General features: G+C 48.7%; 1 protein-coding gene and 1 long non-coding RNA gene across 2 annotated transcripts in view; both read left to right on the top strand.

Annotated features, from left to right (window-relative positions):
- The window catches only part of LOC311370985 (putative caspase recruitment domain-containing protein 17P), a gene marked incomplete at its 3' end in the record, with an annotated part of 86,390 nt that overhangs the window by 8,734 nt on the left and 52,845 nt on the right, over positions 1 to 24,811 (top strand). The gene's annotated exons all lie outside the window — the stretch shown is intronic.
- On the top strand, positions 930 to 24,051 carry LOC311370983. The gene is made up of 3 exons (XR_014640947.1): positions 930 to 1,001; positions 22,850 to 22,992; positions 23,885 to 24,051. It is a non-coding gene; the product is annotated as an uncharacterized lncRNA (long non-coding RNA).

Here is a 24,811-nt window from a genome sequence, read left to right as displayed (position 1 = left end):
ATGAGCGAGAAATTACACAGAGTAGAATAGAAAAACACACACACACACACACGATCGGATGGATCCGACCGGGATTTTCGTTGCCGTTGCAATGGGTTTCCTCTATCAGCGACGTATACAATATAAACTAATTATATAAAACAAAACCCCAGCCTCTTTAATTTGAAAATAGTATGTCAATAATTTGAATGAATAGGCCTACATTTTTGTTATATATGTAAAATGTTCCTATATATAGCCTATTATTATAGCTTACATACTAATATTTTAAAACATGGGAATGCGAAATGCATCCTGGGATATTTAACGGTCCCAAGTCCACACAAGTCACCTCCGATACATCCTCGGTAGAACGGCCTCATCGAGAACGCATCGAGAACACTTCCGGGTTTTACGACAGTACTTGCATACTTGGAATTGGAACAGTGCTTGGGCTGCCACTGATGATGTTTACCGAGAATGCAAGTACACGAGCACACATGAGAACGCGAATTGAGAAATGGCTAGAGACTAACAAAGACCACACTACCCTCCACCACGTGACTTTAACCAGACTCCTCCAGAGTGCTGTGATGTCCACTGATTGCTCAACGAGCAACAGCTGAGTCAGAAGACTAGAGCAAGACCAACTGAAAACGAATCCGGAATGAAACTAAAACTGTGATTCTGAAAAAAGTATGAATGATATCGAAATTCTGTTTACATATTTTTGAAGGTACAAATGTGTAGATTTGTTTAATTGTTTGAACGATGGTAAACGGTAATGATGGTCATTTTGACCAAGTTATGATGTCTTAAGCGGTTGAAGAGGATGAAGCATGAATCAGCATTTTTTGAATTTTCCAATGGAAACGAATGGGGGTATTTTGGGCGAATAACCTGGAATATCTCGGGAATTATAAATAATATCATGTCTTGTTCTCCCGTCAGATGCCTGTGAACTCACACTGGACCCAAACACAGCCCACAGACGACTCTCTCTGTCTGAGGACAACAGAAAGGTGACGAGGGTCAGAGAGGACCAGTCGTATCCGGATCACCCAGAGAGATTTGACTGCCTGTACCAGGTGTTGTGTAGAGAGGCTCTGACTGGTCGCTGTTACTGGGAGGTAGAGTGGAAAGGATTGGTTTATATAGGAGTGACATACAGAGGAATCACTAGGGGAGGAACGGGTGGTGACAGCTGGCTTGGAATGAACGACAAGTCCTGGATTCTTCATTGTTATGATGGTCGTTACTCTGCCCAGTACAACGGTAGAGATACAGCCATACGTCTCCTCCCCGCTGGCTCTACCAGAGTAGGAGTGTATCTGGACCGGCCTGCTGGCACTCTGTCCTTCTACAGAGTGTCCCGAGGTGTAGGAGGGTCCTCAGACACACTGACACACATCCACACCTTCAGGTCCACCTTCACCCAGGAGGACCTCCTCCCTGGGTTTATGGTTTATGGTTCAGACACTGAGGGATCCTCAGTGTCTCTGTGTCGGTTGTAGAAAGAAAAAACGGGCGGAGGGGGGGCGGGCGCACACACACAGACACACACACACACACACACATATACACGTAAGCACACACACACACACACACACCCCCGTCGTCGTCCGGGGCTGTGGGCGAGCAGGGGTCCACGTACTCAGTGACTCAGCGTCTCTGTGTCGGTTGTAGGAAAAAAAAAAGGGCAGGCGGGCGGGCACACACACACACATGTACACAAACACAAACGCCCGCACACACACACACACATACAAATACACACACACAGACACACACACACACACACACACAGCTTCTGCGTTAGAGGATGGGTGTCTTTTGATGGAGGCCTGAGAGGACTGATGACTCAGAGTCTCTGTGGCAGTTATAGTCTCTCGCTCTCTATTTTACTCTCACTCTCTCTCTCTCTATCCCTCTCACTCTTTCTTTCTCGTCTCCCTCTCCCCCTCCTCCCCCCCCGTCTCCCTCTCCTCCCCCCCCCTCTCCCTCTCCCCCTCCTTTTTATGGGGCTTCCTAAAAGTTGATGCTGGTAAACCATGAAAGGAAGAGACTTTTAAGATCTTCCATAGGGTTACCTGAGCAGGTTTTATTAAGATTTCATTTTTAATTTGAAATGTATATTAAATACCTATTGATGGTAAATCACATGTTTTTTTTATGCTACAATATTTGTCCATTTTCATACATTACCATATTTTATTCTCCAGGGCTCTGATCATCACTTTTGTCCTAATCCTAACAAGGATGATTTAGATGAGATTAGATTCATTAGGATCCCGATTAGCAACACACCAGAGAGAGAGCTAGTCTTCCTGGGTCCCAAACATCAAATATAGACAACAGACAATCACTTGTTTGACCTTATGTCAAACTCAAATAGAAATAGACTAATAAAAAAGTTAAAAAAAGATATGAAGGCTACAAAAAGAAATGACAACATTAAAAATGTATATACATTATGGACCACATGATTTTTTTGCAGACTTTTTAAAGTTGTATTTGCTATTTTTGCTAGAACGTATGTTTTTTTGGTTGTTCATTCCATAATGAAATAGTTGTGTAAATGATGGTATTTTTCAGTAGATTGGACCTCGGTCTGGGTAAAGCTAGCTGTCCTTTACTTGCTCCTCTAGTGCTATGACCGTGTCTGTCAGACACACTGACTAGACCTTCAGCAAAGAAGGCGGGTCTTTTGCAGTTTAAGACTGACCTTAGGAACAACAAGAGGTTAAGAGAGATTGTTTGTTTTACTGTGAGCCATGAAAGGCTAGTATGCATTACTTCAGTGTTAGTGTGAATAGAGCAGCTCGGTGCCAAAGGAACCTGATTTAAAGCAGGTTTTATATTTCATTCATAATAACCAGGAGGTCTGTGTTGTAAATGACTTTAAACTGAGTATTGATTCCTGGTGTTCTGTTGGGAACCAAACGGCAGCAGAACATGTTCAGTTATTAAAGATACGTGCACACCTGTTTATGATTAGTAAAGTCTGCAGCTTCTATTGTTTCAGTCCTTGTGTTTATTGTGTACATGTAAGGGACTATTTTTCTGTTGCATTTGTTAATGAAGCATAATTTTAATAAACAACTCAGTGGATCCAACTGAATGTTCTCGTGTGTTCAGCCCATCATCATTCTCCTTTTATTACTAAATAATGTTACATAAGTGCCTTAAGAATAATAATTTGTTAATCAGAAATTATAAATAAAACAGCAAATGTTGTTCTGATATTATTCTGGGACCTCCTCCCTGGGTTTTGGTTGGGGGGGGGGGGGCGGTGCCTCAGTGTCTCTGTGTCCATTGTAGAAAGAAACCACAGACAGACGGCCGGACACACACACACACACACACACATGGGATTGGGATCACTTCCGAGTGGTCGCAGTGATCCCAATCCCAGTGTGTGCAGTGTATCATGCGTTGCTATGGTGCATCAGGTGCATGCTGGGAGGTGTAGTTCTTAGTGTTTCTCAGGTGCATGCTGGGAGGTGTAGTTCTTCATGTCTCTCAGGTGCATGCTGGGAGGTATAGTTCTTAGTGTCTCAGGTGCATGATGGGAGGTGTACTTCTTACTGTCTCTCAGGTGCATGCTGGGAGGTGTAGTTCTTACTGTCTCTCAGGTGCATGCTGGGAGGTGTAGTTCTTAGTGTCTCTCAGGTGCATGCTGGGAGGCGTAGTTCTTCATGTCTCAGGTGCATGCTGGGAGGCGTAGTTCTTAGTGTCTCTCAGGTGCATGCTGGGAGGCGTAGTTCTTCCTGTCTCTCAGGTGCATGCTGGGAGGTGTAGTTCTTAGTGTCTCAGGTGCATGATGGGAGGTGTACTTCTTACTGTCTCTCAGGTGCATGCTGGGAGGTGTAGTTCTTACTGTCTCTCAGGTGCATGCTGGGAGGTGTAGTTCTTAGTGTCTCTCAGGTGCATGCTGGGAGGCGTAGTTCTTCATGTCTCTCAGGTGCATGCTGGGAGGCGTAGTTCTTAGTGTCTCTCAGGTGCATGCTGGGAGGCGTAGTTCTTCCTGTCTCTCAGGTGCATGCTGGGAGGTGTAGTTCTTAGTGTCTCTCAGGTGCATGCTGGGAGGTGGCAGTGAGTTGAAGTAGGGGTGCTGTAGCCCCCCCAGGGCGGAGACCCGGTCGCGGGGGGGGGGGGGGGGGGCGTCCTGCAACGACCATGCAGGACGAGGTAATAACGACCCCCACAACCAAACCAGGAGAGGATAATGTTACAACCAAGGCAAATAAAATATTAACCGTAGACTCTGATGTACCTACGACTACAAATCAGTCAATCCTTTCTGAAGTAATGAACAAAATCAGAAACAGTCATTTTTCGACAATGAGAACACAGATCAAACATGAGCCCATTAAAACAGTCGTTGTGCTAAAACCACAACTACTGCTGTACCGGCTGTACAAGGGGTCTGAAACTGTATAAGAAACCATGTCAACCTGTATTCAGGACTCACTCTGCTAGAGAGGAGTCTAATGTATGCATGCATTAAAACCTAGGACATTTTGCTTTCCAATGTATTGTGTGCTTTACTGCAGTGGGAATCTCACCTGGCCCAGACGCAATCTCTGTTAAAGGGGAATGGCCACGACGGTAGTCAGCTTAAAGAGGGTCATGTGTTTAATGTGCTACTCGCATATAATGAGTGTTTATTCCACAGCCAGGATGAAGTGGTGGCAGATCAGTCAAAGTCCTTCTAGGCAAGTCCTCTCACTCGCGGCCATCTTGGCCACGCCTTTCGGGCAGCTATTTGGTCTCAACAAGACCAGGGCCCTGTCTAATGAATAGGGAGAGAGCTGGATCTCCATTTTCCGAGATCTAAGGGGCATAAAAAACACATGTTTGAAATCACGATGAAAAACAGACTAAAATCGCTGAAAGGGTTTGGTGGTTTTGTATCAAATTAACGTTTTAAAAGCCCTTTTTCTTACAGGTAATCTTGGACTGCGCATGCGCAATGCTTCACGACACAGTTTTCATTGACGGCATAACGACACCGGCACTGCACTGACAGCAAGTCAGCTTTAAAAGTTAGCTTTTGCTGCCGAGCCAACAAGATAACAGGTAGTCCAAGTTTCCCAGTCCATGCTGCTTGTGCCGCTTCCAGCTGCTGGTTCTTCCCTCCTGATTGAAAATAATAAGTGTCGCAAAAAGCGTGACCGCGTAGGACCTGCAAAACGATTGGAGCAACGGCACCGGAAGAGGCGGGACACGTGCAAACAACGGCCGTCTTGGCGTTACGGAGTTCCCCCGTGCATTTCAATGGGTGGTTTCTTCAGCGGTGCGTCTCCTCCTCCTATAGCGTCTCTGGATCAGTTGTGGTCGTGTGGTGACGAGACTCTCAGATCCACACTCCCTACAGTTTGGAAAGGGAGGCGGTGCGAGGCTGCCAGCAGTGACCCACGTTGTGCTGATCCCTCATAAAGGACGACCACACCAGCTTAGGAGACGCTGACAAAGGTAGGAGGGAAAGAGCGGCCCGGAGCCAGAGATACAAACGGAGCGGAGAGGACCACCCAGGGGAGCAGCCCGTAAACACAAGGCTAGGAACCAGGGAGCAGGAGGGGGTGAAGCTCTCTCCCCAATGATCGGGCTGGTAAAGAACGCAGACCGGATGAACTGCGTTTATTATAACCAACAGAGGTTCATTGATTACACGGACGACGCTTTATCTGCGCTAGGTGAGCAGCTGCGTGCCACAAGACAAATGACTTTGGAAAAAACAGGCAAGCCCTGTGATTGGTTACTGGCGGAACAAGGAGGAGTCTGTGCTCTTATAGGAGAAATGTGCTGCACCTTGTTAAATAATTAATTATATTATTATTTAATAAGTATAATAATATATAATAATTATATAATCATATTTATTTGATTATAATTATATTAATAAAGTTACAAATTAAAAACGTTCCCACACACGCTTTGATTCACAGCCAGTCAACGCCTGCCCTCTGGTGGACAAAACGAGAACTGCACGCAGCATATATTTTGTGGTCAGGAACGAGTTGAACTTCGCTTAATCTCTAAAAATAAAAATATATAACTACACATTACAGGCCACAATACAAGACGAACACCGCTGTTTTTAAAGTTTTGATTTTTTTCATACAATAAGTTATAAATTAAAAAATATTCCCACACACGCCAATATTCAGTCGGTCAACGCCTGCCCTCTGGTGGACAAAACGAGAACTGCACGCAGCATATATTTTCTGTGGCCAGGAAGGCGAATTCATACGAGTTGAACTTCGGTTAAGCTCTGAAAAACATGAAACTGTATTAAAACACGTCGTGTGTAGAAAACGGGAGTAGAGCAACGTTAGACTCGTCTGCAAATTAAAATATAAGCTCCAACTCAATACTTGCGTTTAAAGTTGCTGGTCGGACTGTACACAATGACCCGCCCACGGAGGAGGAAGTCTAGATCCGGATATCCGTTATCGGCTCCACCGGTGGGCGGGATATATCGTCCCCATGGTTACCGTCGCTCCTTATCACGCCACAGGTCACCCAGATCGGTGTTCAAAGAAACGCAATTCATGTAATAAAATAAACCTAACAGCATCACGCCTGTTGTTAAGATTGTGATTATATTTTAGATTTAATCTATCTATTTTAGATCTATTTTTAAATGCGTGTGTGTGTGTGTGTAATGTAAAATGGGAACAGACTGAATAATATGTGTTTTATATGAACACTGTCTAATAAAGGTGTAATGTAAAACGGGAACAGACTGAATAATATATGTTTTATATGAACACTGTCTAATAAAGGTGTAATGTAAAATGGGAACAGACTGAATAATATATGTTTTATATGAACACTGTCTAATAAAGGTGTAATGTAAAACGGGAACAGACTGAATAATATATGTTTTATATGAACACTGTCTAATAAAGGTGTAATGTAAAACGGGAACAGACTGAATAATATATGTTTTATATGAACACTGTCTAATAAAGGTGTAATGTAAAACGGGAACAGACTGAATAATATATGTTTTATATGAACACTGTCTAATAAAGGTGTAATGTAAAATGGGAACAGACTGAATAATATATGTTTTATATGAACACTGTCTAATAAAGGTGTAATGTAAAATGGGAACAGACTGAATAATATATGTTTTATATGAACACTGTCTAATAAAGGTGTAATGTAAAATGGGAACAGACTGAATAATATATGTTTTATATGAACACTGTCTAATAAAGGTGTAATGTAAAATGGGAACAGACTGAATAATATATGTTTTATATGAACACTGTCTAATAAAGGTGTAATGTAAAACGGGAACAGACTGAATAATATATGTTTTATATGAACACTGTCTAATAAAGGTGTAATGTAAAATGGGAACAGACTGAACAGCGACATCTAGTGGCGAGGAACGGGACCGCACGCAAAGCGGGATTAAAACGGGGAGTTTAAAACGCACACACGTTCTGTTTGTACGAATAAAACGCATGATCATACTATATGTTGTAATAATCTGAGGTGTATTGATCAACGGAAGACACAGGTGGAGTTAAAGGTGTTGATTTAATGGCTTGTTTTACCACCCTGCTAAAACAGGGCGTCCGTCCCCCAAAAGAGTCCCCGACTTTAGTTCCGCAGTCGAGCAGCAAAACTGTACCTGTTGTAACTAACAATCAACTAATGTCTGTCTGTCTGTCTAATTATATACTAATTATAAAGAGTATTTACTATAACTTCATAAGACTAATTATAAAGAGTATTTGCTATAACTTTATAAGACTAATTATAAAGAGTATTTACTATAACTTTATAAGACTAATTATAAAGAGTATTTACTATAACTTTATAAGACTAATTATAAAGAGTATTTACTATAACTTTATAAGACTAATTATAAAGAGTAATGAAGCTTTAATAGAAGAGTTCAACAGCTTTATTATTTATTATTTGTTCCTATAACTATATCAGCCTCATTATAACAGGAAATTATGTTACGATGCCTAGCAATTATGTTATGTTAATTACATGTTAGTAGAACCACACACACACACACACACACACACACACACACACACACACACACACACACACACACACACACACACACACACACACACACACACACACACCGTGTGTCCGTGGGGGCGGGGCCAGGAGAGGACGCGTTGTTGAGGAAACTAAACTTAAGCCGTTTCTCAATACCAAGTACGCGGACTACGTTCTCGCGGACTTGGAAGTACGTACTTGGCAAGTCCGGACTTTCAAGTTCAGACTTCCGAGAACGCGAGTACGCACCTGCAATTGGAACAGCAGCGGACTGGATGATGCATTCTGGGATATTTAACGGTCCCAAGTCCACACGAGTCACCTCCGATGCGTCCTCGGTAGAACGGCCTCATCGAGAACGCATCGAGAACACACACGGGTTTTACGACAGTACTTGCGTACTTGGAATTGGAACAGTGCTTGGGCTACCACTGATGACGTTTATCGAGAACGCAAGTACACGAGAACACACGAGAACGCAAATTGAGAAACGGCTTCTCTCTCCCCACGCTCCAAATGAGAAACTGGGAGTTAGAGGAAGACATTTTCTCCTCTTCCGTCTGAGGAGGAGCAGAAGGAGGAGGAGGAGGAGGAGGAGAGGGGTACATTAGATCCACTCTGAGGAGGAGGAGGAGGAGGAGAGGGGTACATTAGATACACTCTGAGGAGGAGGAGGAGGAGGAGAGGGGTACATTAGATCCACTCTGAGGAGGAGGAGGAGGAGGAGGAGAGGGGTACATTAGATACACTCTGAGGAGCAGGAGCAGCAGGAGGAGGTCAGAGCTCCAGCTCCTGCTCTCTCTCGGTGTCTGGAACGTCGCTGTCACACAAACATTCCATCTCCCCCAGACCAGAGAGTGTGAGCAGTGGACCTGAGCTCAACGCTGCCCCCGTGTGGCGCTAGAAACTAACTGCAGGCTGGATCACATTCACTCATTGTTCACATTTTAAAGCCGCTTCAAACTGAAACTCGACCGCTTCATCGTTAAAGTCGACCCTTGGAGACAGCGTCAGTCATACCGTCAAAGCCCTCTGATTGGCTAGAAGGACAGGAGTAGGGCGGGGCTAAGGGAGGTTACCCGGTCTGTCATTGGTCAGCAGGCTCACCCCCCCCCCGGCCAGCTCTGCTCCTCTCTGAGGACCTAGGAGAGCACCACGACGGCAGGAAACGTTGATTGATTCATCCGTTAGTGTAGCTGACTGGAGATCAGTGAGATTCATGTTTATCTTTCTGTCACACTCCAACAGCTCAATAAAGACGTCGTGACGTGGTCTCAACACGTGGGCGGGGCCTAAAGGAGAGAGCGCTTTATGCGTCGACTGCTTCCAGTGTCGTGTTGCTCAGACTACAGACTGATGTGCTTCTTGTTTAGTGGACGACACAGAACATGAGGAGCTTTAAAAAAGAAAACGTCCACGTACTAAACCACCGGTCTTAACAGCGCTCTGAATAATCCTGAGTGGATTATTCCCCTGAGTGGTCGGCCCGTTAACAGAGCGGACTCAGCGCCCACATCTTCCTCAGCTGTTCCATGACGTCGTCTGTCCCGGGAAACGCTGGCAGCCCCCCCTGGAGCATCTCCGTGGACACGCCCCCCGCCCCCCTGGAGGAGACAGGGTCAGAGGTCAGAGGTCAGAGTCAGGGTTAGGGTCAGGGTTAGGGGAAGGGGGGATATGGGAGGGGGGAGGTTAGGGTATAAAGATTGGACTGCATGACACTCAAGTCATCCTGTCCAGTGTGTAGAAGGGTCGACGTGAGATCCAGATGCTAGATCGCTCCAGGCTCTTGCTGTATTGAACACCCACTTTGTTATCCTCTTTGATTTAGGCCACAGACTTGAGTCATCCAGAAACGTCCGACCAAAAGACACTCCAGGGTGTTTCAGGAAGAGTAGCGTCCTCCTATAGCTGAAAATTAAAATGTTCAGGTAATACAAGCCAAGTAGAAGTGTGTGTGTGTGTGTGTGTGTGTGTGTGTGTGTGTCTTCTGATTGCCAATTGCATTGTTTTTAGCTCGTACACAACTGCTATCCAGACGGTTTTAAACAACACATCAAACCTGGTTTCACTGAACCCACCGTAACACATCATCTTAAACGTGTCCTCTAACAATCAAACAGACTCACGGCGTTGCCTCTCTGGTGCTTCCCGGTGGACGCTGACTGAGTGCATTCAGACGGCGCACGTGTCCGCCATTCCTCCTCCACAGGTGAGTCTGACAGGAAGTGACGTCACCGGAAGTGGCTCAACCGGAAGTGACGTCATCGCAAAACCTCAAACGGACTAAATAACACGAATTGATACATTGGCTAATTTAAACTAAATTTATTTATTTATTATTATTATTTATTATATTTATTATTTAAACTTAATTATGTAACTAACTTATTACTTACTAGCTTAATTATTCCACGGCTCTTGGAATAATGTGTGCGTGTGTGTGTGTGTGTGTGTGTGTGCCAACAAGTTTATATACAGTTTATATTACCACAAACACTCCAAACACTCAAGTATTGCTATAGATATCTTTTTTTTAATTCTTTTTTATTCTCATTTTCATTTAAACAGTAAACCCCCCCCCCCCCTCCGGGGGTTTACTCACAGTTGGGGACAAGGGGAACTTCAGGGAGGAGATTGCGACAGTAGCCCTCGGACTGAGAGTGTGAACCTCCTCAAAAATCTCTCACGGGGCGCAAGTGTGTGGTCGTGTAGCATAACCGCGTGAAGTTCCTCTAGTGGCCGCCAGATGGCGCCAGGGTGCCGCTGGTACAGCCACAATAACTTAAAATAATAATAATACATTCGGTTTATATATAATATATTTGATGTAGCGCTCTTCCATGTACTCAAAGACGCTTTACGGAGTGAACAAAAAAAAGAATGATTAAATATAATCTAAATAATAAATAATACTAATTGAATAAGAACGTATATTAGTAGATAAGAAGTGATAAGAAGTTCCTCTAGTCGCCGCCAGATGGCGCCAGGGTACCGCTTGGTAGAAAACAGCCACAATAACTTAAAACTTTAAATAATAATGATAATACATTCGGTTTAAATATGATATATTTTATGTTGCGTATGTAGCGTTTTTCCATGTACTCAAACACGCTTTACAGAGTGAACACAATAATAATAATAATAATAATAATCATAATAAATAAATAATAATTGAATAAGAACGTAGTTAGAAGTAATCGCTGCCTTCTGTGAGGGAGAGCGAGAGGGAGGGAGGGAGAGGAGAGCAGGTTTGATTCCAGTGGTCTCGTCTCGTGGTTCTCACCAGACCAAACTGGGGCTGGGGGAGGCGGCACACCTGCTGCTCGTTGACCAATCAGGTTGAACCAGCCTCACGAACGCATCACTCTGACCCACAGTGTGAGTGTGTGAGTGAGAGGGGGAGAGAGGGGGAGGGAAGGAAGGAAGGGAGGAAGGAAGGAGAGACGGGGGAGGGAGAAAGGGAGAGAGGGGGAAGGGAGCAAAGGAGAGAGTGAGGGGGGCGAGAGGGAGGGAAAGAGGGAGGAAAAGATGGAGGGAGGGGGAGAGGGGGATAAAATGGGGGAGAGAAAGGGAGAAAAGGGGGGAGAAAATGGAGAAAGGGGAGAGAAAAAGGAAGAGAAAATGGAGCGAAAGTGGGAGAGAGAAAGGGAGACTAAATGAAAATGGAGAGAAAGGGGGAGAGAGAGAGAGACTCTCTCACCTGTCCCTGAGTCAGTCTGATTGGACGCTGGGGCTGGGGGAGGCTGCACACCTGCTGCTCGTTGACCAATCAGTGGTCAGCAGGTTAACGGACGCTCACTCTGAGCCACAGTGTCGTCCAATCACAGGGAGAGGGTCGGGCTCACAGAGGGAACGTTGCGTCGGGAATCGAACCCGGAACCTCTGAGACACCGCAGACACTACAATGTCCCGCCCCCACTTATGACCGGAGACTACACTCTCTCTCCTTCTCTCCCTCTCTCCTGAGGGAGGGAGAGAGGGAGGGAGAGGGAGAGAGAGGGGGAGAGGGAGAGAGGGGGAGAGAGAGGGGGGAGGGAGAGAGAGAGAGAGAGGGGGGAGGGGGGGAGGGAGAGAGAGGGGGAGGGAGGGGGGGGAGGGAGGGAGAGATGGAGGGGGAGACACAGAGACACTAACCCCACTGTGGCTCAGAGTGAGCGTCCGTTAAGCTGCTGTGGTGGCTAGCGGCCGTGTTTGGGTTAGCCTCGCGGCGCGGTGGCTAGCGGCCATGTTTGGGTTAGCCTCGTTGTGCGGTGGCTAGCGGCCGTGTTTTGGTTAGCCTCGCGGTGGCTAGCGGCCGTGTTTGGGTTAGCCTTGCGGTGGCTAGCGGCCGTGTTACCCTCGCACCGAGAGCCCTTAGAGCCGATAGTACAGTAGGTACAGGCACATTAGAGTCTTAAAGGTAAAGGCACATTACAGCATTAAAGGTACCCTATGGATTCCATTACAGCATTGTATTAAACGACTATATTACATTAAATTATATTCATACATTATAACAGTGTGTGTGTCTTGGTCTGACTGTGTGTGTGTGTGTGTGTGTGTGTGTGTGTGTGTGTCTCACAGTGTTTGTGGCTAGCGGCCGTGTTTGGGTTAGCCTCGCCGCGCGGTGGCTAGCGGCCGTGTTTGGGTTAGCCTCGCGGCGCGGTGGCTAGCGGCCGTTTTTGAGTTAGCCTCGCGGCGCGGTGGCTAGCGGCCGTGTTTGGGTTAGCCTCGTGGTGGCAAGCGGCCGTGTTTGGGTTAGCCTCGCGGCGCGGTGGCCAGCGGCCGTGTTTGGGTTAGCCTCATTGGCGCGGTGGCTAGCGGACGTGTTTGGGTTAGCCTCGCGGCGCGGTGGCTAGCGGCCGTGTCTGGGTTAGCCTTGCGGTGGCTAGCGGCTGTTTTTGGGTTAGCCTTGCAACACGGTGGCTAGCAGCCGTGTTCAAGTTAGCCTCACGGCGCGGTGGCTAGCGGCCGTGTTTGGGTTAGCCTCACGGCGCGGTGGCTAGCGGCCGTGTTTGAGTTAGCCTTGCGGCGTGGTGGCTAGCGTCCGTGTTTGGGTTAGCCTCGTGGTGGCTAGTGGCCGTGTTTGGGTTAGCCTCACGGTGGCTAGTGGCCATGTTTGTGTTAGCCTCACGGTGGCTAGCGGCCCTGTTTGGGTTAGCCTCGTGGCGCGGTGGCAAGCGGCCGTGTTTGGGTTAGCCTCACGGCGCGGTGGTTAGCGGCCGTGGTTGGGTTAGCTTCGCTGCGCGGTGGCTAGCGGACGTGTTTGGGTTAGCCTCATTGGCGCGGTGGCTAGCGGACGTGTTTGGGTTAGCCTCATTGGCGCGGTGGCTAGCGGACGTGTTTGGGTTAGCCTCGCGGCGCGGTGGCTAGCGGCCGTGTTTGGGTTAGCTTTGCGATGCGGTGGCTAACAGCCGTGTTTGGGTTAGCCTCGTGGTGGCTAGTGGCCATGTTTGGGTTAGCCTCACGGTGGCTAGTGGCCATGTTTGGGTTAGCCTAGCGGCGCGGTGGCAAGCGGCCGTGTTTGGGTTAGCCTCACGGTGGCTAGTGGCCGTGTTTGGGTTAGCCTCGCGGCGGGGAGGTTAGCGGCCGTGGTTGGGTTAGCTTCGCTGCGCGGTGGCTAGCGGCCGTGTTTGGGTTAGCCTCGCGGCGAGGTGGCTAGCGGACGTGTTTGGGTTAGCCTTGCAACACGGTGGCTAGCAGCCGTGTTCAAGTTAGCCTCACGGCGCGGTGGCTAGCGGCTGGGTTTGGGTTTGCCTCACGGCGCGGTGGCTAGCGGCCGTGTTTGGGTTAGCCTCGCGGCGAGGTGGCTAGCGGACGTGTTTGGGTTAGCCTCGCGGCGCGGTGGGTAGCGGCCGTGCTCGGGTTAGCCTCGCGGCGCGGTGGTTAGCGACTGTGTTTGGGTTAGCTTTGTGGTGGCTAGCGGCCGTGTTTGGGTAAGCCTCATTGGCGCGGTGGCTAGCGGACGTGTTTGGGTTAGCCTCGCGGCGCGGTGGCAAGCGGCCGTGTTTGGGTTAGCCTCGCGGCACGGTGGCTAGCGGCCGTGTTTGGGTTAGCTTTGCGACACGGTGGCTAGCGGGCGTGTTTGGGTTAGCCTCGCGGCGCGGTGGCTAGCGGCCGTGGTTGGGTTAGCCTTGCAACACGGTGGCTAGCAGCCGTGTTCAAGTTAGCCTCACGGCGCAGTGGCTAGCGGCTGTGTTTGGGTTAGCCTCGCGGCGCGGTGGCAAGCGGCCGTGTTTGGGTTAGCCTCGTGGTGGCTAGTGGCCATGTTTGGGTTAGCCTCACGGTGGCAAGTGGCCATGTTTGGGTTAGCCTCGCGGCGCGGTGGCAAGCGGCCGTGTTTGGGTTAGCCTCACAGTGGCTAGTGGCCGTGTTTGGGTTAGCCTCGCGGCGGGGTGGCTAGCAGCCGTGTTAGCCTCGCGGCGTGGTGGCAAGCGGCCGTGTTCCGGTTAGCCTCACGGCGCGGTGGTTAGCGGCCGTGGTTGGGTTAGCTTCGCTGCACGGTGGCTAGCGGCCGTGTTTGGGTTAGCTTTGCGATGCGGTGGCTAACAGCCGTGTTTGGGTTAGCCTCGTGGTGGCTAGTGGCCATGTTTGGGTTAGCCTCACGGTGGCTAGTGGCCATGTTTTGGTTAGCCTCGCGGCGCGGTGGCAAGCGGCCGTGTTTGGGTTAGCCTCACGGTGGCTAGTGGCCGTGTTCAAGTTAGCCTTACGGCGCGGTGGCTAGCGGCTGTGTTTGGGTTAGCCTCACGGCGCGGTGGCTAGCGGCCGTGTTTGGGTTAGCCTCGCGGCGCGGTGGCTAGCGGCCGTGTTCGGGTTAGCTTCGCTGCGCGATGGCTAGCGGCCGTGTTTGGGTTAGCCTCGCGGCGAGGTGGCTAGCGGACGTGTTTGGGTTAGCCTTGCAACACGGTGGCTAGCGGGCGTGTTTGGGTTAGCCTCGCGGCGCGGTGGCTAGCGGCCGTGGTTGGGTTAGCCTTGCAACACGGTGGCTAGCAGCCGTGTTCAAGTTAGCCTCACGGCGCGGTGGCTAGCGGCTGTGTTTGGGTTAGCCTCGCGGCGCGGTGGCAAGCGGCCGTGTTTGGGTTAGCCTCGTGGTGGCTAGTGGCCATGTTTGGGTTAGCCTCACGGTGGCAAGTGGCCATGTTTGGGTTAGCCTCGCGGCGCGGTGGCAAGCGGCCGTGTTTGGGTTAGCCTCACAGTGGCTAGTGGCCGTGTTTGGGTTAGCCTCGCGGCGGGGTGGCTAGCAGCCGTGTTTGGGTTAGCTTCGCTGCGCGGTGGCTAGCGGACGTGTTTGGGTTAGCCTCATTGGCGCGGTGGCTAGCGGACGTGTTTGGGTTAGCCTCGCGGCGCGGTGGCTAGCGGCCGTGTTTGGGTTAGCCTCATTGGCGCGGTGGCTAGCGGACGTGTTTGGGTTAGCCTCGCGGCGCGGTGGCTAGCGGCCGTGTTTGGGTTAGCTTTGCGATGCGGTGGCTAACAGCCGTGTTTGGGTTAGCTTCGCTGCGCGGTGGCTAGCGGCCGTGTTTGGGTTAGCCTCACGGCGCGGTGGCTAGCGGCCGTGTTTGTGTTAGCCTTGCGGCATTGTGGCTAGCGGCCGTGTTTGGGTTAGCCTCGTGGTGGCCAGTGGCCGTGTTCGGGTTAGCCTCACGGTGGCTAGTGGCCATGTTTGGGTTAGCCTCGCGGCGCGGTGGCAAGCGGCCGTGTTTGGGTTAGCCTCGTGGTGGCTAGTGGCCATGTTTGGGTTAGCCTCGCGGCGCAGTGGCAAGCGGCCGTGTTTGGGTTAGCCTCACAGTGGCTAGTGGCCGTGTTTGGGTTAGCCTCACGGCGCGGTGGTTAGCGGCCGTGGTTGGGTTAGCTTCGCTGCGCGGTGGCTAGCGGACGTGTTTGGGTTAGCCTCGCGGCGCGGTGGCTAGCGGCCGTGTTTGGGTTAGCTTTGCGATGCGGTGGCTAGCGGCCTTTTTTGTGTTAGCCCCACGGCGCGGTGGCTAGCGGCCGTGTTTGGGTTAGCTTTGCGATGCGGTGGCTAACAGCCGTGTTTCGGTTAGCTTCGCTGCGCGGTGGCTAGCGGCCGTGTTTGTGTTAGCCCCACGGCGCGGTGGCTAGCGACCGTGTTTGGGTTAGCCTCGCGGCGCGGTGGCTAGTGGCCGTATTTAAGTTAGCCTCGCGGTGGGGTGGCTAGCAGCCGTGTTTGGGTTAGCTTCGCTGCGCGGTGGCTAGCGGACGTGTTTGGGTTAGCCTCATTGGCGCGGTGGCTAGCGGCCGTGTTTGGGTTATCCTCGTGGTGGCTAGCAGCCGTGTCTGGGTTAGCCTTGCGGTGGCTAGCGGCTGTTTTTGGGTTAGCCTTGCAACACGATGGCTAGCAGCCGTGTTCAAGTTAGCCTCGCGGCGTGGTGGCTAGAGGCTGTGTTCGGGTTAGCCTCGCAGCGCGGTGGCTAGCGGCCGTGTTTGGGTTAGCCTCGCGGCGCGGTGGTTAGCGGCCGTGTTTGTGTTAGCCTTGCAACACAGTGGCTAGCAGCCGTGTTCAAGTTAGCCTCGCGGCGTGGTGGCTAGAGGCTGTGTTCGGGTTAGCCTCGCAGCGCGGTGGCTAGCGGCCGTGTTTGGGTTAGCCTCGCGGCGCGGTGGTTAGCGGCCGTGTTTGGGTTAGCTTCGCTGCGCGGTGGCTAGCGACCGTGTTTGGGTTAGCTTTGTGGTAGAAGCGGACGTGTTTGGGTTAGCCTCATTGGCGCGGTGGCTAGCGGACGTGTTTGGGTTAGCCTCGCGGCGCGGTGGCTAGCGGCCGTGTTTGGGTTAGCTTTGTGATGCGGTGGCTAACAGCCGTGTTTGGGTTAGCTTCGCTGCGCGGTGGCTAGCGGCCGTGTTTGTGTTAGCCTCACGGCGCGGTGGCTAGCGATCGTGTTTGGGTTAGCTTTGTGATGCGGTGGCTAACAGCCGTGTTTGGGTTAGCTTCGCTGCGCGGTGGCTAGCGGCCGTGTTTGTGTTAGCCTCACGGCGCGGTGGCTAGCGACCGCGTTTGGGTTAGCCTCGCGGCTCGGTGGCTGGCGGCCGTGGTTGGGTTAGCCTCGCGGCGTGGTGGTTAGCGGCCGTGTTCGGGTTAGCCTCGCGGCGAGGTGGCTAGCGGACGTGTTTGGGTTAGCCTCACGGCGCGGTGGCTAGCGGCCGTGTTCGGGTTAGCCTCGCGGCGCGGTGGCTAGCAGCCGTGTTTTGGTTAGCCTCGCGGCGCGGTGGTTAGCGACCGTGTTTGGGTTAGCTTTGTGGTGGCTAGCGGACGTGTTTGGGTTAGCCTCACGGCGCGGTGGCAAGCGGCCGTGTTTGGGTTAGCCTCATTGGCGCGGTGGCTAGCGGACGTGTTTGGTTTAGCTTTGCTACACGGTGGCTAGCGGGCGTGTTTGGGTTAGCCTCGCGGCGCGGTGGCTAGCGGCCGTGGTTGGGTTAGCCTTGCAACACGGTGGCTAGCAGCCGTGTTCAAGTTAGCCTCACGGCGCGGTGGCTAGCGGCTGTGTTTGGGTTAGCCTCACGGCACGGTGGCTAGCGGCAGTGTTTGGGTTAGCCTCGCGGTGCGGTGGCTAGCGGCCGTGTTTGGGTTAGCCTCGCGGTGCGGTGGCTAGCGGCCGTGTTTGGGTTAGCCTTGCAACACGGTGGCTAGCGGCCGTGTTTGGGTTAGCCTTGCAACACGGTGGCTAGCGGCCGTGTTTGGGTTAGCCTCGCGGCGTGGTGGCTGGCGGCCGTGTTTGGGTTAGCCTCACTGTGGCTTGTAGCCGTGTTTGGGTTAGCCATCACGGTGGCTAACCCAAAGTGTGGAACCGTGTTTGTGTAACAAACCCAGCAGCTAGATTTGGTGGTCCAGTCTCTTATCGATATATATTGAACATGTTTTATTTTGATATTGATCAAAAATCTATCACAATACGATAATTTATTGTATTGCCCAGGCCTACTACAGACACAGAAACGGCACGTTTGTGGAGAGCTCATTGTGGGACTGGCTCTCAGTGGCTGTAATTCTGCACCAAGGCTGAATTTCGGGAATGAGTCTTCAAATACTGCATTAGGGGCCACTAACACCGATATAAAAGCACCCATAAAGTAGCATGAGACCTTTAGTGCCCCACTTGTGCTTCACTCAAAAAGAATACAACAGTGTAATATGACTACATGATTAATATGACTGCATGATTAATATGACTACATGATTAATATGACTACATGTCTAATATGACTACATGATTAATATGACTACATGTTTAATATGACTACATGTTAATATGACTACATGATTAGTATGACTACATGTCTAATATGACTACATGATTAATATGACTACATGTCTAATATGACTGCATGATTAATATGACTACATGATTAATATGACTACATGATTAATGACTACATGTTTTATATGACTACATGTTAATATGACTACATGATTAATATGACTACATGTTAATATGACTACATGATTAATATGACTACATGTCTAATATGACTACATGATTAATATGACTACATGTCTAATATGACTACATGATTAATATGACTACATGTCTAATATGACTACATGTTTAATATGACTACATGTTAATATGACTACATGATTAATATGACTACATGTTAATATGACTACATGTTAATATGACTACATGTTTAATGACTGCATGATTAATATGACTACATGTTAATATGACTACATGTTAATATGACTACATGTTTAATATGACTACTTGATTAATATGACGACATGATTAATATGACTACATGTTAATATGACTACATGATTAATATGACTACATGTTAATATGACTACATGATTAATATGACTACATGTTAATATGACTACATGATTAATACGACTACTTGATTAATATGACTACATGATTAATATGACTACTTGATTAATATGACTACATGATTAATATGACTACATGTTAATATGACTACATGTTAATATGTGTGATGTCAAGAGAAAGCGCATTTTGGTTACAAAAAGCTGAGCTGAAAGAAGGGAAGATGCAGCGAACGGACGCGTTGTGTGTCCGTGTGTCTCTGCCCATCTACAACAGTGATACGGTACGAGTTTGTCCTCAAACGACGGACTGAACAGTATTTGTACAACTGCACTTCAACAAAATAGGCCGTGGATTATGAAATCATTTGTAACAGCCCGACAGCTCGAACCACGTCCGCCCGTCTGTGTGAACAAAGGGTCACCGGTGATGTGTCGAGCTCTACCTTCACACGGGGCTCGTTTGAACCGCGAACCAGGCGGGAGAAAGTGAACCTAGTCGTGAAGGGGACGCTACAAAGTACAGAGTAGTGCGACGGGAGTCGGCGAGAGAAACACACATTCCCTTCAACTGCTCTCTAGTCTGAACCCAACATGGATTAAACAAACCCGACACGACCAGCGGGGGACGTTAGGGGGAACCAAACACATAACCGACACGGAGCGTTCAGAGCGGAGGGCGGACTGGTTCAGACCGCGGTGGGAACCAGCGGAGGTCCGCTGGGAGCTCACCCCCGACTCGCTCGTCCGTCCTCACTGGGTCGCGGCGTCGGCCGCCTGGAATGCACGGACTCGATTGGCTGAGGGGCATCACGTGGGAGGGCTTAACGCGCATGCCGATTGGTCGGTGCGTTTCCCGACCGTCACCGTAAAGACGGGAGAAGCTGCGGGCGGTGCAGAGAGGCGCGCCCCGGCAGGGTTCACCATAACCCGCTGTAGGTCCGGGTCCGTACGGGGTCACACCGCGGGGAGAGAGGCGCGGAGGTTGTGTTGTTTTACTCACCTTGTTGCTGTCGGTCAGACTGTGTGTGTCCCAAAACGTGTTGTGTTGTTCTCCTGAGGGAGAGAACTGCTTCCTCCTCGTCGGGTTTCTGTGATCCTTAAGTTTCGTCTCCTGAACAACAACACGTCCTCTCCTGGCCCCGCCCCCACGGACACACACACACACACACACACACACACACACACACACACACACACACACACACACCGTGTGTGTGTGTGTGTGTGTGTGTGTGTGTGTGTGTGAGTGAGTGAGTGAGTGAGTGAGTGAGTGAGTGAGTGAGTGAGTGAGTGAGTGAGTGAGTGAGAGAGAGACGCAGACACAGCAAAAGATAGACAGAGAGAGAGAGAGAGAGAGAGAGACAGAGAAAGAGAGGGAGAGACACAGACAAAGATAGAGAGAGACAACAAGAGAGAGAGAGAGACAGACACAATGAGACAGACAGAGAGAGAGAGAGAGACAGACAGATAAACAGACAGACAGACAGAAAGAGTGGGAGAGAGAGAGAGACAAAGATAATGAGAGAGAGACACACACACAGACAGACAGAGAGAGAGAGACACAGACAGACAGACAGAGAGAGACGGACAGACAGAGAGAGAGAGAGAGAGAGAGAGACACACACACACACACACACACACACAGACAAAGATAGAGAGAGACACCAAGAGAGAGAGAGAGAGACGAGACAGACAGACAGAGAGAGACCAGAGAGAGACACACACACTGACAAAGAGAGAGAGAAAGGGAGAGAGAGAGAGACAACGAGACAGATAGACAGAGAGAGAGAGAGAGAGAGACAGACAGACAGATAAACAGACAGACAGACAGAAAGACAGAGAGAGAGGGAGAGAGACATACAGAGAGAGAGAGACACACACACAGACAGACAGAGAAAGAGAGAGAGGGAGAGAGACACACACAAAGACAAGAGAGAGACAGACACAGAGAGAGAGAGAGACACACATACACACACACACACACACACACACACACACACACACACACACACAGAGACGCAAACAAAGATAGAGAGAGAAAGAGAGAGAGAGAGAGAGAGACACACACAGACAGACAGACAGAGAGAGAGACAGAGAGACACACAGACAAAGAGAGGGAGAGAAAGAGAGAGAGAGTGACAACGAGACAGACTATATGTGTGTGTTTGTGTGTGTGTGAGAGAGAGAGAGAGAGACACACACATATTTAACTTTGTGTACGTATGTTTTACTGCTATTTTCTGTGCATTATGTTTTGAATGACCCTGGTGACACGCAGGCCACATATTGCCCCCCCCCCCCCTCAATTACTGTGTGTGTACAGAAGTTTTACTTTGCAAGTCACTTGGCAGGCTTGACAAATGAAGAAGTACACTTCTGAGTAGCTAGCCAAATAGAGAAGTTGACTCCAGGCTAGCTAGCCAAATGAGGAAGTTTTCTACTGATACTGTGCTTATCTTTACTCCAGGCTGGCTCGCCAAATGAAGAAGTACATTTGAATCAAGGTGCAGTTTCCAGTACAGAGTCAAGACTTCTCGTTCAACACTTTGAACGAGTCCTTCAGTAATCGTTCTTGTTAAGTTCATACATACAACAGTATATCAAAACACAAGAGCGAGGCTCTCAGATGCCTTCCAATCATTGCGTGTTAACCGACAAAAAGGTGCAACCCCCTGATTCCTATTGGGTCACAGTTATACAGAAAAGGCCAATCACAAACTGATCTGTTGTTGGACTGTGGGACAAAAGAAGGCCATTCATTGCTTATCCCAACTCAAGGACAGTGAGAGACAGAGGTCTGGCAAGGAGGGGGATGTATTACCGTATGTCTTACTGTATTTCTGTATTGCTGTACGTGTACTTGTATTACATGTATGACTGTATGCATTAATGCATGTATGACTGTATATGTGCGTATGTGTATAACAAGTGAATAACAACAAGTATGCAAAGGTCGAACCATTATCAGTTATTGAGGTGTTCTCAGTAGAGGTCTTCAGGTGTTTCGTCAAGACGGGGAGGGATTCTGCAGACTGTAGGTGTGCAGAATCTGTGAATGATAGCCAGGCAGTATGAATATATCTGTGTGTACATTATTCGGTGTGTGTGTGTGTGTCCTACTCCTGAGCAGCTCTAAAGTTGCACAGCATTGTCACTGTGAGCTTCGGACTCTTGTGTATTCTCCAAATCTCCGTGCGTCTCTGTGAGTCTAAATCATATCCTGAATAAAAAGGCAATAATTATAGTGGTAATAATAATAATACAAATAATCATAATGATAATTATAGTTATTGTTATTATAATTAGTACTCTTTTGAATAATAATGATAACATGTTTTCTTTCAGGGGGGATGGACTTTGTGTTTGGTTGGCTGTGAGGTTTAGAGACGATTCCTTCTGTACTCCTCTGTCCTGTCCTAGACACACCGTCACCTTGGAGGGAGGGGAGAGAGCGCTTAATAGATTAAGTGACGCAGCGGCCTCACTACGTGGGGGGGGTCCATCTATGGACTTTATACCATGAGCAGACTGATCATAATCAATATGCTATCAATACAATAAGTATCAATACAATTGTGGATGACAAACTAAGCTTTGAGCCTAATCTGGAATCAGTCTCAAACAAAGGTCACCGGCAGTTATCACCGGCAGTCACTCTGCTGAACGCAGGCGGCGTTGTCTGTAGTCTGAGGTCACGACCAAGGGGCCCTGGTGGCTCGTGATATACATACATGTATACATACATACAGATATACATGCTATATACATATATACATATATATACAAACATGTATAACAATTGGGCATGCCTCAGTGTCTTTCAAAATGTAAGTTTTATAAAGTGTTGTTCTCTGTCTCCAGAAAGAGAGAAGTGCTGCCACGTCGTGTGACTGTGGTTTGGGTTGAATGCTTGAATTTTGTTCAGCCTTCTTAGAATGCAGGGTTCTGCTTTCTTATCTCTTGTAACACACACACACGCAAAAAAAAATAGGGGTTAAAAAAAACCTTGTGTGTTTGTGTGCAACCGTGAGTCTGTGATGTGAATTAAAACACGTGACGTCGTTTTCTCAGCTTATATAGCGGAGCTGAATCCTGAGAGCAGAAGCAGAGTCAGAGAGCAACCATGGACCACATCTATGAACTGGACCCTGGACCCTCTGAGGAACCTGAGGACACGTCTTTGGACCGGGAGGAGACCAGGAAGAGAAGATTTGGTAGGTTCCCCTTTTTAGAGCATTTAAAATAAATAAACCAGTAAAAGAAATACGTTCATGTATTATGTTTATGTATTACTGTGTGTGTACCTATGTATTACTGTATAACAGTATGTGTGCGTATATATGTCAATAATGAGGGAATACCAGCACTTGTTGTGCTTAAGTGTGTACGCGTACGTGTATGTTGTACCACTTCTGCGTTTCGCCACCTGCAAAAAAAAAGAAAAAAAGGCAAACGGAGCCGGAGCGCTGTGTGTGCTGTGCACCGCGCGCAGCCGCGCACACTGGAGAACTGCGCAAAATCAGCTGGTCGCAACGTCCGTTACTGTGAGACATCCTGTCACTCTGTGGCAGTGACGGACCGGACCAGAACCCCCCCCCCCCCCCCCCCCCCCCCGTCAACAATGTGCACCCCTGACTATACTTCATCAAGTAGCCTGTTGCACTATTGTTGCAGTTCATCTTTACTTGCTCAACCACCCCTCCACACTTACCTACTAAAACAATTGCCTCTCAATGTATTGAGTATTTTATTTGTGCAACGTTGTATTGTCTGTTATATCAATGGCTCCTGGCACTGAATGTTTGAAGCATAAAATAGTTCAAAAGCCTCCAACAGAACAAATAGATGAGAGCCTGTATGATTGTGTGGTGGTTATGAGGGGGTCCTGGTCCTGTTTGAGAACCTCTGCCGTAGGGAGACTGTCTGGACTGTGAATGATGGCCACGCAGTGTGAATATATGTATGAACATACTCTGTGTGTCCGTGTGTGTGCGCTTGAGTGCACCAGTGAGTCTGTGTGTCAAAAGAGGACATCAGATAAGCGTTGAAGAAAAACATTTTGCAACACATAATTGAGAATTAAAACACATCATGTGTTTTTTCCAGCTGATGGAGCAAAGAAGAAGGCTAAGTTCAGAAGCAGTGGAAGCCATGAGAGAGTAACCATGGTCACCATCGCTGAACCGGACCCTGGACCCTCTGAGGAACCTGAGGACACGTCTTTGGACCGGAGGGAGACCAGGAAGAGAAGATTTGGTAGTTGCCCTTTTTAGAGGATTTAAAATAACTAATCCAGTAAACAATGTTTTCATCTGCATGCATTTTAGATTCACGTTTAGCAAACGTTTTAATTCAGAGTGACCGACCTGATGAACCAGCGACCGTAGAGACAGATTTATTCTCCTAAATAACGACATGTGTGTGTTCTAGACAAAACCCTTTTTTTTTGTTACCTTACTTGACTTGTGACTACGTCCGTGAGTTACGGACTACTGATAGGCATCTCAAGTAGTTGTGTGTTTCATGATATATGTTCGTTATATACGTGGAACAGAGTGCAGAGTAACTTTAGGGAGCCGAACACAAGTTTAGTATTTTCATTACTTATTATGAATGGTAGTGCAACGTGACATTAGAGTGACAATCAGCACCGGCGCTCCGCACACGCAGAACACGCACTGCGCGTAGGGCACCAAGTGTCTGGGGGGGCACCAACAAAAATCTGTCTCGTAAAAAATCATCATCATAATAATAATCATAATAACGCGATATATTTAAAATGAACATGTGTAAAACGTGTTAATAGCAATACAAAAGTAACATTTGCTCGAGAAAAAGATGCGTCTCCTGTGTGGCCCTCTCTCTCTCCCCTTGGTGCCCCCCTCCCCCACATCCCAGTGGTATGTTCGATTAGATCATTCTCAAGTTTGGCAGACACCTGTGTTTGGACATGGCCTCGAAAAGGCATCAAGAGTCGGGGGCGGATAAGAGAAAAACGAAGAGACAGCGAGATGATGCACGCACGTCGATGGC

This window comes from Micromesistius poutassou, assembly GCF_964030765.1.
Source record: "Micromesistius poutassou genome assembly, contig: SCAFFOLD_2314, whole genome shotgun sequence".
NCBI lineage: Eukaryota > Metazoa > Chordata > Actinopteri > Gadiformes > Gadidae > Micromesistius > Micromesistius poutassou.
The sequence above is the reverse complement of the archived record's forward strand: the minus strand, read 5'-3'. Positions and strand labels throughout refer to the sequence as shown.